This window comes from Micropterus salmoides, unplaced genomic scaffold, assembly GCF_014851395.1.
Source record: "Micropterus salmoides isolate LMB-PRFRI ecotype aquatic unplaced genomic scaffold, ASM1485139v1 Ms_hic_scaffold_21, whole genome shotgun sequence".
In the NCBI taxonomy this organism is placed as follows: Eukaryota; Metazoa; Chordata; class Actinopteri; order Centrarchiformes; family Centrarchidae; genus Micropterus; species Micropterus salmoides.
In genome coordinates, this window is record NW_024041262.1 from 759,510 (window position 1) to 776,743 (window position 17,234).

The window sequence follows — 17,234 nt, forward strand, 5'->3', positions numbered from 1 at the left end:
CTGGAAAATGTGTTAGCATCACACTGCACTGATGTCAGACTCAATTTCTTTCTTTTTTCCCCCAAAGTTGAGAAATACAAAAAAAACAACCCATCTTGTTAGGAAATCATAAATACTCAAGCGATTAATCACATGTTTTTCATACTGGCTGCATACAAAACAAAGACATAATTGACAGATATATTCGCAGATATAAATGACATCTAAATAATCTTAGAATATAGTTTGTCAGTTGAACTGAACTCAAAGTTTCTCTCATGCCAGGTCAAAAACAGTTCCAGTAGGTGCAGAGGGCTGTTGGCATAAAGACACATTTATGTATTGGACTGTTTATCTGCAGCTCAGTGCTAAACATATGTCTATGTCATAAATGCAAAGAGGAAGTCTTGTTTTGTCTTTGTTGAAGCATAAAGTGGTGCATTCATTCTCAACAAATCCCATGTGCAGACCCAAAACCAACACTGAATGCATCCTACTAACAAGCATTGTGTGTGTTTCCAAAACCTGATATATCTTATTCCTCTGTAATACAGAGCTCCTTATGTTCCAAAGATTATTAAAAGCACATCAATGCGCCACATTGTTGCACTGGGTGACATGTTCCTTCATTACCATTAACACACACTGTACTTTATTTTGACTCAATCCCACATAAACCGTACTGCTGCCCCCCAAAAAATAACCATACAACTTATAAACTATTATTATTTTGCAGTAATTACCTTAAATAATAAAAATACGGAAACGTAACTACAAGTCAAATCAGAATCTTCATCACAGCAAATGAAAGACATTGGTGAGGTGAGTCAGAAAACGTAGTATACAGATGTATGACGGTGGATTCTGAAGTCTACAGGGCTGATTCAGAGAGATGAAGTATATCAGAAGCTCGTTTTTAACTCTTCCACTTCAAATGTAGAACAACTTATTGTTAGATCTGCATTGGGCTAATACATGCCATATTAAATTTGCATCAAACACTTTCAGTGTAGTGAGTTTATGGGGGGGGGGTTGTTCAATAAAGTTTTTGGAAGGTTACGTGCCTCATTTAATCATCAAATAAAACATTTTAACATTCATTTCTAAAACACTGGTATTTTTATTTTTCTAAACAACGCCATCGCCTCAGCACTGCATTAATTTTTACACTTCAGGTTAACTGGGTTGGATTTGAACAGGAATCTGCTGAACTGATTTAAGGCACAAAAGCTCATGTCTCAAGTTTGACATATCAACACTTACCAGTGTAAACAAATAATGACTTGATTCTCAGTTAATACAGATTATAAAAATATTTTTTTTTACAGCCATTTGTCCTGAAATTGTTCTTTAAGACTTGAAGAAATTAGGCCATTTACATACATGTATGCATACCTGGTGCAGCCTCAACTCTCACTCTCCTTCACTCCTCCCTCTGAGATGACCTAGACTGGCTTTTCTCTATTTTCCCTAGCAACTACCATTCAAAAGAGAACATTTTCCTATCAAATCCTGGCTTCATGCTTTTTCAGGTCTGGGTCATGAATAAGTTAGTCCAGACTCTGCTTGTGAGTGAACTAATCCAAAGACGACAGACTGGTGGGTTTTGTCAGGGTCTAGGAGGAGAGGAGCAACATTATGTCAGTCAGCTTTCTCCTTGATGTGTGCATCCCGTACTCATGCTCGAGGTGACAAACTTCAAGGGAATAATTAATTAAGCCAACCCAAAAGTCTTTATCCAAATGAACTGCTTATACTTCACCTATAAAGCATCAGTAAATGATGTATTAACCATTAATGAAGCCATCATAAACATTTTATTAAAAGTGCCTTTTTGGAAAACTGTGCCGCTCAAGAAGAGGACAATCCATGCACTAAAGATGTCCTATATTTAACATGTTGTTCTCTTCTTGGTCAACTTAATGTTTAACACTCCCCAAAATACACTGAGTCGTATTTACTAAGAAAATGTTAGGCAAATGTGCTGTGTGGTTTTTAGTCTGCATGTAATTAGCTCATTGTGCAGTCAGCTCCTGGACTGCACCTGGGATGCCCTCCGGATGCATTATGCCAGGGATGAGCGCTCATGGGCACAGTTCATAAGTGGCATTTGTATGAGATCACTAAGAGCTGAGAAAAGACTAAGAAAAAATATTTGGCAATTACAAGATGAAAACCAAATGAAGTGAGCAGCTGCTCAGAGTGGAGCAAGTGAATGTGGAGATGGGCTTGATATGGATGTCATACTGACGTAAATGCAGCGGGTTTCAAACTGAAGAAAGAATAATTTAGTTGGCGCCTGTGGTGTCACAGTTCATTGACAGTCATGTGACTCTCTGTCACTAATTAATAAAAGTCCAACTGCTTAAATTTTCTTTTGAAAGGATTGTTTTTTATTACGTATAGGCCTATATTTAATGCACATTTCTTTCCCCCACCAAAACGTTGCTGTGGCTTGTGTAAATCCCATCTAAAAAAGTTCTAAAGTTTTAAAAGTTCATGCTAACCATTGTTACCTAAATTATTACCTAAAAAAGCATTCTCTGTCTGAACACGATGCATGCCTGCAGTGACAGCGCTCCTGATATCTGTTATATAACATTATCATGATTACTGAGACTCTACAGATTCCAGCAATATAACTTATATCACTGTATGACCAAAACTAATATACATAAAGCTCCAAATTACCTTTTGCCATTTCTTTAATCAAAAGTTGTGTCTGGTAACATAAAGCTGCTAGTAATTACTACTCTAGTGTCTGGCAGCCATGTTGGATTTATTTAAACTGAGTTGCATTCATTTGAATTGCATTGGAAAGAACTGCAGTTGCCGAAATGTTCCATTCAAAGACATTGTCTTTGTATCCTCTTGTGGCTTGTAATACTGACATAAACAAGCCTAATACCGATAGAGAGCAGACCTCCAGCAGCATTATACAGTGCGCGATCAAGTTACGCTTACGCGTCGGAATACGAAAATATTCAAAATTTATTGATTTTTGGACTGCTGGTTTTGACCTTTTCCTGCCTCACCTTGCTGTAAGGCTGTGTACATTTTTATTTCATTATTAAAAACAATTTTCATTTTCAGTTGAAAATGAACCTGCCCTGCCCCCGGTGTCTGCACCTGGGCCCAATCCCTTGTGTTCCTGTTCCCCACTTGAACTACTTATGACAGTTTTATCTGGCCAGACATGGATCCAGACGTTAAATCTCTTTTGGAGGAGCTTAAAGAGGTGAGCTCGATTATGGTGTGTTCTCACAGAAAGCAAAGCAAATTTTCATGCTTGTTTTCTTAATGGCGTTCGGATCAATCAGGGCTATGCTATGCTAACTTGTTTTATAGTAAAGAACAACCAATAGCTGGAATCAAGTACCAGACACATATCAGAACCAGGGAGTTCATCTTACTCATTCGGAATCTCTTTTTTGTTTGTCTGTACAATATATGAAGTAGTATCTTAGAGCTCTGGGTGCCACAGACATTTTAATCCCAAAAGTAAATGGCGGTAAACGGCTCCGGATCAGAGCACAATCCGGTGCAACTGGGGGTGTCCCTCCGGTACAAATGCACAATAAACCTTTACCCTTTTTTTTCAACCAACAAAATGAAAAAAGCATTTCCAGTTCAGGTCATCAACTAATTGCCTTATTAACTAAAAGCCTTATTAATGCTCTACCTGTGATATGTCTATCTAGATGTCTGTGAAAGGTTGGAAATCCATCTTGTGCTATTCTGCTAATTTGCTTAAATTCTACTGACCTTAAAAAGGAAATTTGTTGTCAAAACAGAATCCTTGCACAGTGAGATGAGGTACTGGAAGAAATGGGATTCCTTTAAGCGAAGGGGTCTGAGTTGCACTGCTTGAGGCTTTGCTGCAGCCTTTTGTTGCCTCTGAATAACTAAACTGGTATATCAGATAAACAGCAGCTCTGGCAGTAGATCCAGAAAGGCTGCTGTAAGTATTCTGTACAGCACTCAGCTACTCAGTAAACCCTACACGTACGTTGATCCTGCTAATGGTAAGGAGGAGAAGTGGAAAAATGTTGCCATGCTCCTTATGGAGAGATAGTCCAGGAAAGGTAAGTGAGAGAACAACATGTACTGTATGTTTGATAATTGACCAATCCTCAGTTCTGCCCATTTTGTGCTCCAATAACAGTATGCTTGGCACCCGGCAGAACTTCTTTGAATTTTCTCCTTTCCTGTACGTACAAATGCTATGGAAAATCTATGTTGAAAACAAAAACAAATTTTGAAGATGGTTAAAAGATGTCTTGTTGTTAAAATTTTCATGTGGATGTTGACAATGATTATCTGTGAACTGTGTGTTTATCTCGTTATTAGCTGCGATTGGCTTCTATCAGAGTGTTCATAGAGTGTTTTTTCCCTGTGGGTTTGAGTTTTTGCCATTGTTTCATATGTCTGTTTGCCTGTTTTTCTCGTTCCTTGTCCTTATTAGTTTATGTCGTCTTTTATCTTAGCTCTTGGTCCTGTGTTTCAGTTCTTTGTCTTTGTTCCAAGTCCTGTGCCTCGGTTATGTTTTAGTATTTACTTCTTGTTCCTCGTCTGCATTATTTTAGTTTAGTCTGCTCTGTATTCTGTGTCTTAGCTCCTCGTTCTGTGTCTCGGTTTATGTCTTAGTGTTTTGGGTTCTGTCCTGTGTCCAGTATCAGTTATATAGTCTGTGTTTTGGGGTTCACTCTTGTCCGTCTCTGTCTGTCACTCATGTCTGTCTTGTCTGTCGTCTAGTGTTCGGTAACTTGTAATGTCTGTTACCCCAGTGATCCCGCTGCATGTCTGTCTCTGTTTTCCCCTGCTCTCTCTCTCTCTCTCCCTACCTGTGCCTCGTTAGCCTCATGTCTTTCACCTGTGTTGCTCCCGCCCTGCTCGTTAGCCCCTGTGTATATATACCTGGTGTTTCTGTCTTGTCCTTGTTGGATCATTGTATGTTGTCACACTGAGTTGCAGTGTGTGTTTCTTGTGTCGTCAGCCTCACTTGTCGTGTTTCCCTGCTCGTTTTGGATTTTGGTTTTCTGTTGGACAACCTTTGTTTTGGACTTAGTCTTTCAGCCACTCAGTTTGTAAGTGTGCTCACCTTTTGTTTAATTAAAACCATCGAACTATACCTGCTCCACTCTGTGTCCTGCGTTTGGGTCCTCCAACCTGCTTCACCACCGTGACAACTTTCGACCTTGTTCTGGCATACAGCATTAAAATTGAACATTTAATAGGCTTTAGAATCCTTTATCATGCCGCTATTTATAATAACTTTTAAGTTCCTGTTGCTACACTGATAGTGCTGTGCTAAATTTAAGAAGGTAAATGTAATGTTACGTAAATGCTCCGTATTTGTATAGTGCTTTTCTAGTCTTTTTGACCACTCAAAGCGCTTTTACACTACATCTGCATTCACCATTTACACACATTCATACACTGGCGGAACAGCCACCAGAGGCAATTCGGGGTTCAGTATCTTGCCCAGGGACACTTCGACATGCAGCCTGGATGAGCCGGGGATTGAACCGCCGACCTTCCGATTAACGGGCAACCCGCTCTACCTCCGGATGTGATTCCATCAGCATTTACTTCATTACTATGTCTCAATATAATGGCGCTTTTAGTACCCAGAGATAGTACCCCTCAATGTAGCTGGTCACACACTACTGCCGCAACGTAAGGTGCAATGCGACACACAAACCAGCGACCCACACAGCTTTCTCTTTAAGTTAAAACGTTTCAACATTACTCAGAATGTAAATATAGATAAGCGGTATGAAAACCTTCCAGCTGTGTTTTCCTCTGCCGTTGTTGCTGCAGTGGTCTCTGTGATGGTGGGAGCGGAGGGGTCTGTGAGTGGGCAGCTGGTTGGCCTCGGGAGCTCCTTCTGCGGGTTGCCGCAAGGCTTCCACCGCTTGCAACTCCGAAAACCTTCAAGCACATTTTTGTTCCGCCATCACTTTTCATAAAACTGTCTATATTTGAAATCTACACAGCTGATTTCTCACCTCAAAACTTCTCAGAAGTGGATTTAGTGATGAAATTACATACGAAAACTGTAACATATAAAACTTTCTGTTGCTGGCCTCTGGATAGTGCGCGCAATGATGATGCAGTGAATAGTGACCAATCAGCTGCTGTGTTTTCACGTCACATTTTAATATCGCCGCAGCTTGCTTGGAACCTCGACAGAGGTAATACAAAAAAAGGTACCTGGAAGCAGGTACAGGTACAATTTTTCCACAATGGAAAACCAAACAGAGTCGAGCCGAGTCAAGCTGGTACTGTGCAGTGGAAAAGGGGTTTAAGAGAAGACTGCTCCCAAATTGATCATCTTGTTGATAGTGATGCAGGCTCACTGCAAATGACTTTGTTCCCCCTCTAAATAAGAAAATAATAAAAGTTCCATGGTATAACACCCAAACTCAAGGAAACTTGAAGGGAAATAGCATTCCACAAACTTATTAGTCTTAAAGAGGTGGTATTATGCTCATTTTTTTAGGGGTTGTACAGGTTTAAATGGTTTAATAAAAAAAAAAAAAAACATTTTTTTTGCATACTGCACATTGCTGCAGCTCCTCTTTTCACCCTGTGTTGAAGGCTTTGTTTTGGCTTTGGAGTGATACATCTTATCTCTAAATGATCTGTGTCAGGAGTTGCACATGTGCAGTTCCTAGTAAGGACTACTAGCCAATCAGAAGCGGAGAAGGGCAGGTCAGCGAAAAGCTGGTAAACTGCTTCGATTCAGCTGTAGGCTACATGTTGCTGACCAGCTTAGCAACATGGACTGGAGCAAGAGTTTCAGAGTGGTGAGTCATTAATCTGTAACAAAAGTATCTTTCATCCATAAAGTTTTAACTGAGCTCTTTCTCTACATCACAGGAACAACTTTATGTCCACTGACTGCCTGGAGGGTAGCTAGTGTTTGGAAGGGAGGGGAGGTGTGTGCTGCAGCTCAGTGATTTTCCACCGGTGGTTTTGAGGGCGTGTCGGACTCGCCGCTTGGCAAGCGTTATATGAGGCACATTTAGCTTTCATCCCTGTGATGTCACAGGGAAGCGGCTGGACTACAAACGAGCTGTTTTCAGGCAGTTTAGAGCAGAGTTTTCTGTAGGAGATGGGAACTCACTTTGGGGTGGACTTTGGGCTTTTTCAATTTGCAAACCTATTAGATGCACAAAAAAGGTATATAACTCAATAAAGGAGAGGGAAAAAGCCAAAAAGCAGAATACCACCTCTTTAAACAGTGGTGGAAGAAGTACTCACTTTTCATACTTAAAGGGGCAGAGGACAAGTAATTCTGCCTAAGCACCCACACTTCTATCTATTTTTTAGCGACTCCTGTTTAATCTCATAGTTGTTCAAAAGTTTTGGTAGCCAACGCTACAGTACTTTAGCTTAGCCGTTAGCGACTTTAGCTTAGCAGCTAGCTTCTCCCTCTCCCTCTCCTACTTTCTCCTGCTCGGTGTGTCAGATGTTCAGTTACTCCTCTGCCTCCTTTAGCAGTAATGGTACGTGTAACAAGTGTAGTTTATTTTTAGACATGGAGGCGAGGCTCATTGATTTAGAAGTCTGGCTCCGCACCTTGGTAGATCAGTCTTTAGCTCCTGTAGCTAGCCAGTCCCCGGTAGTTGGTGCGGAACTGTCTGAGTTAGCCTGTGGTAGCCGTCCCCCGGCATCCCTTGAGCAGCCAGGAAGGGGTGGCTGCGTGACTGTCTGAAGGAGGAATAGTCGTAAGCATTCAAAGCCCACGGGGCACCATCAACCTGTTCACGTTTCTAACAGATTTTCCCCACTCAGCGACACACCCACTGAGAAACCAACTCTGATCATTGGCAGCTCCATTTTGAGAAACGTGAAGTTAGCGAAGCCAGCGGCCATAGTTAAGTGCATCCCTGGGGCCAGAGCGGGCGACATTGAGTCTTATTTGAAACTGCTGGCTAAGGATAAACGTAAATACAGTAAGATTGTTATTCACGTCGGCGGTAATGACTCCCGGTTATGCCAATCGGAGGTCACTAAGATTAATGTTGAGTCGGTGTGTACATATGCAAAAACAATGTCGGACACCGTAGTTTTCTCTGGACCCCTGCCAAATCTGACCAGTGATGACATGTATAGCCGCATGTCGTCATTCCGCCGCTGGTTGTCGAGGTGGTGTCCAGCCAACGATGTGGGCTTTGTAGATCATTGGCAGACTTTTTGGGGAAGACCTGGTCTGATTCGGAGAGACGGCATCAGTCCCAATTGGGAAGGAGCAGCTCTCATTTCTAGAAATCTGGCCAAGTTTATTAATAGACCAAATCCATGACAACCCAGAGTTGAGATCAGGAGGCAGAGTCGCAGTCTAACACACTTCTTTCCTTTCTTGCAGACTAAATCAACAGTTACACAGAATAGTAACATGGGTGGTTAGTTGTTAGTTGGTGAAGTAAAGCTATATAACTTTGCACCGGATAACATTAGCAACTGCTCGGCGTTAGCCGGCAAGCTAACGTGACTTTCTCTGTGTTTCTCCAGCTTTGCTAATGCTCACTTTGTTCTCACTCGACATCATCTGAACATGTTTGGTGTGATGAGCTTCAGCACATAAACCTTTATTGTTGTTTTGTATCCTTAGGTGGAGCCTGTGTTTTGCTGTGAGTCGGTTGTTTTATGGTGTTAGTGGACTGCATATTGTTAGCTGCCGTGTTGTTGCTGTAATCTGAGAGAAAGTACTTGGTTTTAAAAATACTTAAGTAATCAAAAGTAAAAAGTACTACATATTTAAATCTATTGATCTTACAAAAAGTAACCTATCTTTTAAATTTCACTCAAGACAGGTTTGAATACAACATTATAAGTTGTAGTGAATCACAATAAAGAAAACAGGGTCCCAGAGGACAAGTGGATATTTGGATTAGCCTGTGTAATTGCTCTGATGTGATATTATCCCCTTTAGACTATCTGACAGACACAGAACCCCGTTTGGGACTTCTCACCACTAATCCACAGAGATGTTAACTTCAGCACCACCGATAAAGTGCAGCTCACAGTTCCAAAGACTGGATTCAGTTTTTAGATGTTTACATTGTAAAATTTTGTCAATTACGTTTCCGCTCGGTCACAAACTAACTGCGACTCACAGTGCAAAAACAGAGCCGGTCTGCTGTACTGTCACACCTGACACGGGGATGCTCTCACTACAATCCTCCCCCTGAATGGAAACCTCTTCTAGAAAAGTCCAGTGCTGGTTTGAATGGACCTCTGCGCACTAACTCAGTCCTCATAAAGTCCGTTAAGACTGGGGGCCAATCTGCTGGTGTGACGGAAGCAAGCGAGGCTGTGCAGTGAGTAAACCTTACTCCCCGACACCTTAAGAGATGCACTGGCAACCGACGCTAGTGCCCATGGGTTTGAGCCTCCTCGTCAGTATGTCCACCACCTGTACCCAAGGTCACCAGTTCGAATTAGGACCATGCAGTACGTTCTCAGGGGCAGCTGGTTACACTGGGTCATTTAGTGGAGCAACTGTACATCTCTGGCTGTGCTTGTTCTGACTGAGGCTGCCTGTTTCACCTGAGTCTGTGTAACCTGATTAAGACCTCTGGACTGGGTCTGTGCTGGTACTGGCTGAGGCTGGATGTAGTTCAGCTGTGATTGTACTAGCTGATTGGCTGGAGTCTGTGCTCATACTGGCTGATGATCCAGCATTTACTCTACTGACATACTTAAGCAAAGCCCTGTAAATTACAGATATTTTCTAAATGTTAATGCTGTCAGCTGCATCAGGCCCATTCACACTGGCTCCACCAGGTTTCCTTCAATACATTTTCAAATATAAAATACTATTTATAAGACGACTTAATGGCTGAATATGTGATGCTTATTGGGTGTGAATGCTGCAAGCATTCGCATCCTATGTTGTTGCTAACCTTTACTGTTATTCTTCTGTCACATTTTTTCATGCGCTAACTAGTCCCACAGCTTTTGACGTAGAAACTCTGTTTAAAGTCCAAGTTGTACGGCTCAATGAGGAATAGGGTGCTATTACTTTTGTCATTGATACCTTGAATACTTTCCAAATTATTCAAGGTTTTCCAGGAAAATTCTCCCATTTTAAGTGAATGGAGATACTGTCAAAATCCTCCTCGTACCTACTCCACTTTGAAAGCTCACCAGTTCAGCATACTTTCAGCTACAGACTTGATTTAAACTGTAAATTGGTCACAAGAAGTTAATCTATTAATGATGCATTCAGCTTTTTGATATGTTTTATGGTTTGTTCACAGTCGCTGTCAAAGTTTTATGCTTTTTTGAGCTCTTTTCTGAGTTTATAATGGGTGTGTATTGCTTGAGTTAGAGTGGGTGAAATCATCACTACAGTGTAGCAGGCTGGCAAAATCTTCTTAGATTTTTCTTTTTAACTCGCTGGCTTGACCACAATTTTAACTCTTCAAGCATAATTTTATGCTACAAATGCAGGTATTTTTGTTGTGGTTCCTCACATGTGCTTATTAAATCCCTTGGACTTATAGATTTGTCTCTGTGTCTCCTTCCAAAGGAAGGAGACAAAGAGTGACAGAAAATCCTCCATAGGCTTCAATAGTAAATTCTCCTCAACATTTCTTGACCAGAGCAGAAGGTACCAGTTTTTCAACTCGCCAAAGTGGTCCCCTTTTTCAACTTTATCTACACAAAAAATATATCCTGTTGTTCAGAAATGCCTTCTGCCGCTCCAGGTCAAGTCATTTTGTCGATACGACCTATAGTTTAGTCTCTGAGGTGGTTTGCGTGAGGCAAAGTCTCAGAGAGAGTTTCCTGTCTGTCTATATAGGATAGCTTGTTGCCCAGGTGATGTTAATAAGCAGAGAAAGATCAAAGGGAGACACACACGCACACACATTCTCTCTCTCTCACTCACACACACACACTGTTCTCTTCATTGGAAACAGTCGGGGTCTGTCTCACAGTCCGTCTCACATTCCACCTGTCTCTCTGTCTCACAGTCCGTCTCACAGTCCACCTCTCTATCTGTCTCACAGTCCGTCTCACAGTCCACCTCTCTGTCTGTCTCACCGTCCCTCTGACAGTCTCAGTCTTATAGTCCAGCTGTGTCTCTGTCTCACAGTCACTCTCACAGTCTTTTAGTCCACCTGTGTTTCTGTCTCACAGTCAGTCTCACAGTCTTTTAGTCCACCTGTGTCTCTGTCTCACAGTCAGTCTCACAGTCTTATAGTCCACCTCTCTCTCTGTCTCACAGTCCCTCTCACAGTCTCACAGTCCACCTGTGTCTCTGTCTCACAGTCCGTCTCACAGTCCACCTGTGTCTCTGTCTCACAGTCAGTCTCACAGTCTTTTAGTCCAACTGTGTCTCTGTCTCACAGTCAGTCTCACAGTCTTATAGTCCACCTCTCTCTCAGTCTCACAGTCTTAAAGTCCACCTCTGTATCTGTCTCACAGTCCCTCTCAAAGTCTTATACTCCATCTGTGTCTCTGTCTCACAGTCCATCTCATAGTCCACCTGTGTCTCTGTCTCACAGTCAGTCTCACAGTCAGTCTCAGTCTTTTAGTCCACCTTTCTCTCTATCTCACAGTCAGTCTCAGTCTCATTGTCCACCTGTCTCTCTGTCAGACAGTACACATGTATGCATAACAGTGCGCACACACACACACACATTAAAGGAGACTTATTAGGCTTCTTATATTTTCTGTCTTATGTAACTCAATAACAACTGGCAACTCCTATGCTTAGTCTGTCTGTACTGCTGAGCGGCATAATCATCCTGCTTCAGGATCTTGGCCAATCAGAACACAGTGGGCTTTTTGGGGGGGGCTTAAAGAGACAGAAGCATCTACTGATTGTTTAAGAGAGAGGCTGAAATGAGAGCTTGCATGAGGTTTGGCAATTCAGTTTAGCATTAGCCTCCAACAGCCAGCATTCACACTGCAATTTCTCCAGAAATTGCACTGTCTAGTTGTTTACTGAGATGTGCCTCCATATTGCCCAGTTCATCCAGCTAATCAACATACAGTATCAACAATCAATAGTCAATGTGAATTCATTGCTTTCTATCTTGCATTAGTCCAGAGTTGTAACTAAAACTTGACTGAGAGACAGATTACCACTGTCTTGATTTCAAATGATGTGTGCCTTTGAGGAGTGTCCTTACATCTGTGTCTGGACTGGTCCACACAGATGTTTGTTGCTGGAAGGCGCGAGTTTCATTGCGTGCATGCACATATAGACGCATTTCCATGCACAATGCATTTATCTTTTCCCAACTACAGTTTATAAACACTGTGACTGATCTGCATTATCAACCATAATAAACAGTTGTGTTCTACTTTACTGTTGTTCAGTCACAGTCTGCCAAGCATGCAAGACACAGACAGACAAGAGATGCGCTGCTCAGCTGGGTTAGCAGGACAGACAGAGTAGAGAGATTGACTGCAGCTGCACATTAACTTAACATTACTGTTATCTGCTGACATCAGACTTTGAGAGGTTTACCTGACTACTGTTCCTGCAGTTCACACTCATTGAGTTTTTTCCTTTCTCATGCCTAGAAGGATTGTCCCTATTCATCCTCTCATCAAGTTGTAGGCTACACATAAACACTTGCTTTCACCAGAGTGACTTGATTACTATCACTGTGTATGCCATACAGGACCGTAAAAGTTACAGTGCAGTATACGATATTGATCAACAGCCTTTCATTTGATTTAATGAAAGGCAGTGGTAAAAAGAAAACTCAGTCTTTATTTAAAAGAAATGAGAGTTTCAGCAGACCTGCAGTTATCTGGGAGTTTGTTCCAGATATATGGAGCATAAAAACTGAACGCTGCTTCTCCATGTTTAGTTTTGACTCTGGGGACAGAATGCAGACCTGTCCCAGACAAAGTCTGGATGGTTCATAATGAAGCAGAAGATCAGAAATGAATTTTGCCCCTATACCATTCAGTGCTTTATAAACCAACAGCAGTATTTTGAAATCAATTCTTTGACAGACAGGAAGCCGGTCTCCCTCAGAACTGGAGTGATGTGATCCACTTTTTTGTTCTTAGTGAGGACTCGAGTAGCAGCATTCTGAATCAGCTGCAGCTGTCTGATAGATTTTTTAGGGAGCCCTGTGAAGACACTGTTACAGTAATAGTAGAGTTACCTCATGCCCCAAATATAAAACACTAAGACAAAAACACTTTGCAAATATTTCCCAAATATACCCTGAATTCGAATTCATATCAGACACACAGAAACTCAAATGTGAAATAATTGCTGCAAAATATGTCTCCTCATACCATGAAGTGAGGACAACCAGTGGAACCTCAGACTGATAAATAATTGTACAGATTTTCAAATTATTATTATTTTGATCGTTTGATATTTTAGTAATTGTTTTGTTGTTACATTTGACACTGATTTTTTTATTTTATTTTTTAAATGTTATTATTATTTTTTAATCAATTAATTATTTAAAAAAAATTGTATATTGGTATATACACACACATACGTTACTGTTTCATTTATTTATTTTTTTTATTTTTATTTTTTATATATTTCTATTTTTTAACACGCACACATGTTTACTGTTTTATTTATTTATTTTATTTTTAATATATATATTTTTAATACACACACAAACACACACACGCTGTTTTATTTTATTTTTTTTAACACACACACACACGCTACCTGTTTTATTTATTTATTTTATTTTCAATATATTTTTATTTTTTAACACACATACACAAACACACACACGCTTACTGTTTTATTTATTTAATTTTTTAACACACACACACACGCTTACTGTTTTATTTATTTTTAATATTTTTTTAAACACACACACGCTTACTGTTTTATTCATTTATTTTATTTAAATTTTTAATATTTCTTAATTTTTTTATTTTTAACATAAACACACATACACTTTAATTACTTGTTTAATGAAATGTATGGGGTTGATTGTTCTTATGTTGTATGTATGATGCTTTGGCAATATTGTTGTTACACATTCATGGCAATAAAGATCATTTGAATTTAACTGAATTACAGTAGTCGAGTCGACTAAAGATAAATGGATGAACGTGTTTTTCCAGGTCCTGCTGAGACATAAGTCCTTTAATCCTTGATATATTCTTCAGGTCATAGTAGGCTGACTTTGTAACTGTCTTAATAATGTGGCTGTCTATATTCAGATCTGAGTCCATGACTACAACAAGATTTCTGGCTGGGTTTGTGGTCTTTAACATTACTGATTGAAGCTGAGCACTGACTTTTAATTGTTCTTCCTTGGCTCCAAAAACAATAACTTTAGTTTTATCTTTGATTAATTGAAGAAAATTCTGTTAATTAATTGTTAATTTGTTCAATACAGTTACAGCTTGTATTGGATCATAGTCCCCTCATGATATGGTTATGTAAATTTGTGTGTCATCTGCATAAACATGGTAACATATTTTGTTGATTTTCATAATTGTTATGTCATTTTAGAAATTAAATTATCTACAAGCTCGTTGACTGAGACCCATGAGAGAGCGGTTGTTGAAGTGATATGTCGTTTTGTAATTACCTCTGTACATTTTTGCGCAAAAAAAGATAATATAATAAAAGGAATGGGAAAAAGCCTATAATGCGGGCATTGTACTGGACCATATTGGTGAAGAGGGAGCTGAGCCACAGGCAAAGCTTTCTATTTACAATCTACATTCCAGCCCTCACTTGTGCTCATGAGCTGTGGGTAATGGCCGAACGAATGAGACCCCAGAGTAGACCCAGGATTCACTGGAGGGATTACATGTTTCATCTGTCATGGGAACACCTTCCTAGGAGGAAGTGGAAAACCTTGCTGGGGAGAGGTCTGGAATTCCCTGCTTAGCCTACCGCCATCATGACCCAACCCCGGATACGCAGAAGATAATGGATGGATGGATGGATAGACCTAATGCATGCTGAATATAAGATAAATGATGTCTTAACAATCTTTACTGTGCTTTCTTTTTTTCTTTAGAGTCTTTCACAAATGGAGCAAGGACAGATGTGTTTTACACACATAGCACCTATCTTCATTCCTTAACCCCTTGACTCTTGAATTTATTTACAATAAAAAAAAAAATGTGTGTTTTCATTTGCTTTCAAGGTGATGTTAAATTAAGTGAAGATTGATAATTTGTCTATAGAACATAGAAAAGATATAAATTCAGGTATGATGTAAGTGTGATGCAAATTAGCAACAACAGGTATAAATGAAAAACCAGTGCTTGCAAAAGGTTCCTAGGTACATATCGAATATGCACAAACAGGCATTGGGGAATCCATGCGCTATCTTGACTGCAGTCTAAATAAATAAATAAAATTAATAAGTAAAAGACCTACTTTTACAAAGACAATGGTCAATATATGAATGACAAAATGCTTTTTGGTTGCTTTAGCTGAGTGCAGTTTGGATGTGAGATTAAATGTTGTGATAAGCTGTGTGTCAGTAAAGAGAACTGTGCAAAGAGTTTTGAAAAAGTGAACTTGAATAGAGAAATGTGAGTTGCCAGTAGTAAAAAATTGTAACAAACCAATTTATGCGTTTCTGTGTGCGTGTGTGTGTACACATCTGCCTGAGGCAGCCTTAGCTATGTTTCACCCATTTCAATTGAAACGGGACCCGCCCTCCAAAGGCGTCCTCCTGACATCCCAGATTGAATATTTCACCAACTTTTAAAATAAACTAGACCTAATCAGTCAGTGTGAAGAGACAAGGACATGGAAAGATGGAGTGCTGCAACCAACTAAGCACCCCTAAAACCAGGCCAATGATAGTAAAAAAGTGTGACGCAGACTTGCAGTAGAAAGACAGAGAGAGAGAGATAATGCAGGCGAGAGGGAGGGAGCATGAATATGAACAGAAGTGTAGATGTGATATAAAAACGTTCTTTGATCAAGAGGCCTAATGTTACTCTGCAGCGATGTGGTTTATCCGTTAAGTGTCTGAACTCCTGCAGACTGGAGTCTGTTAACAGTGATAGACAAACGCTTGTCTCCTCTGTGAAACGTCTTTGTCCTCACTACACTGCATTAATAGAAACTATGATGAACTGATCGCGGGTCACATCTCTGTCTTCCCGGAGCTATCTCTCCCTCTTCACCTTCTTCAGTTCTAATGCATTAGTTCCTGTTGTTGACTGTGTAGCTGCTGTGGCTGCTTTGACAGTAGTAGTAGTTTTTAATAACTATAACTAATAAGTATAAGTTATACTGGCCTTGAATTTGAATATGAAAACATCCATATTGTGCACCATTAAGTATGACTTCATATTATATACAGACCTAGGACCCCACATAAGCTCTTGGAACAGGCCCCAGATGATGAAGGCTACCTCTGACATCTGCATATATACAGTATGTGTCTTTGCAAGCGTGCTTGCATGAGAGAAAAATGCAAAAGAGACAAAGCCAGCAGATAAAGAAGATAAAGCCCAGGAAAGACATTTAGAGAGAGAAACACGAGGAGGTGTGAAATGAGGAAAAAACAGGAACTGACCAGTCTGGTGACGAGGGGAACCCCGAAGTGCCAGAAGTGCTCGTTGAGCAGTCCACCGTACACCACGTTACCAAACAGCGCAATGTTTCCTGGTTTGCACAGACCACTTCCTGTCTTGGTTTCTGCAAAATAACACAAGTAATTTTTCACCACTGTATACAATCAATGAAAATGATAATCCATTATACAGTATATACATTTAAAATAGAAGAGGCTATTAATAAAACAGATCAGTCCTAAGATAGTGTGCATATCCAACCAGTTCATCTCCTTCTTATTTTAATTATTCTCTGCCACCTCTTCCTTCTATCCCACACCCCTCTCCTCCACACCCATCATCACCATCCAACCTCACATCAATCAGACCCAAACACACCTTCTGTCTCATACACCTGCATTTCATCCATTCTCTTGGTCTCTTCTTTTTATCTTTTTCACCCCCTTTCCTCCTTTGGAATAATGTTTGTTCCTCTCCACTACCTGCCACCATCACTTCACGCTTTATCTTGTCCCCTCTTTCACATTTGATATGTTGTTTCACTAGCAAGGACTACACAATCAACAGGTATGATTAAGTGATTTATTGATGATCGAAACGGAAAGATGTACGAGGCTTGTAGTTGCTGAATAGACATTCGAAGCGTTGTGGACCACCAAAAGCTTCTGGTTACGTGAGAGCGTTGGCTGATCTGAGGTCTTTGAGATCTGAATGAGTGTGATGATGGTACGTTTAGGAGG

At 40.3% G+C, this 17,234-nt stretch overlaps 1 protein-coding gene across 2 annotated transcripts in view; it reads right to left on the reverse strand.

The window, feature by feature from the left end:
- rbfox3a (RNA binding fox-1 homolog 3a) overlaps positions 1-16,619 on the reverse strand; it is a 330,750-nt gene extending 314,131 nt beyond the window's left edge. Inside the window, exon 1 of one of the 2 annotated variants that reach the window (XM_038736119.1) lies at positions 16,497-16,611. The gene's annotated coding sequence lies outside the window, so the exon portion shown is untranslated. Of the gene's footprint in view, positions 1-16,496 lie in introns of both variants that reach the window. The other variant, XM_038736121.1, reaches the window with a different exon arrangement.
- Positions 16,620-17,234: the final 615 nt, after the last annotated feature.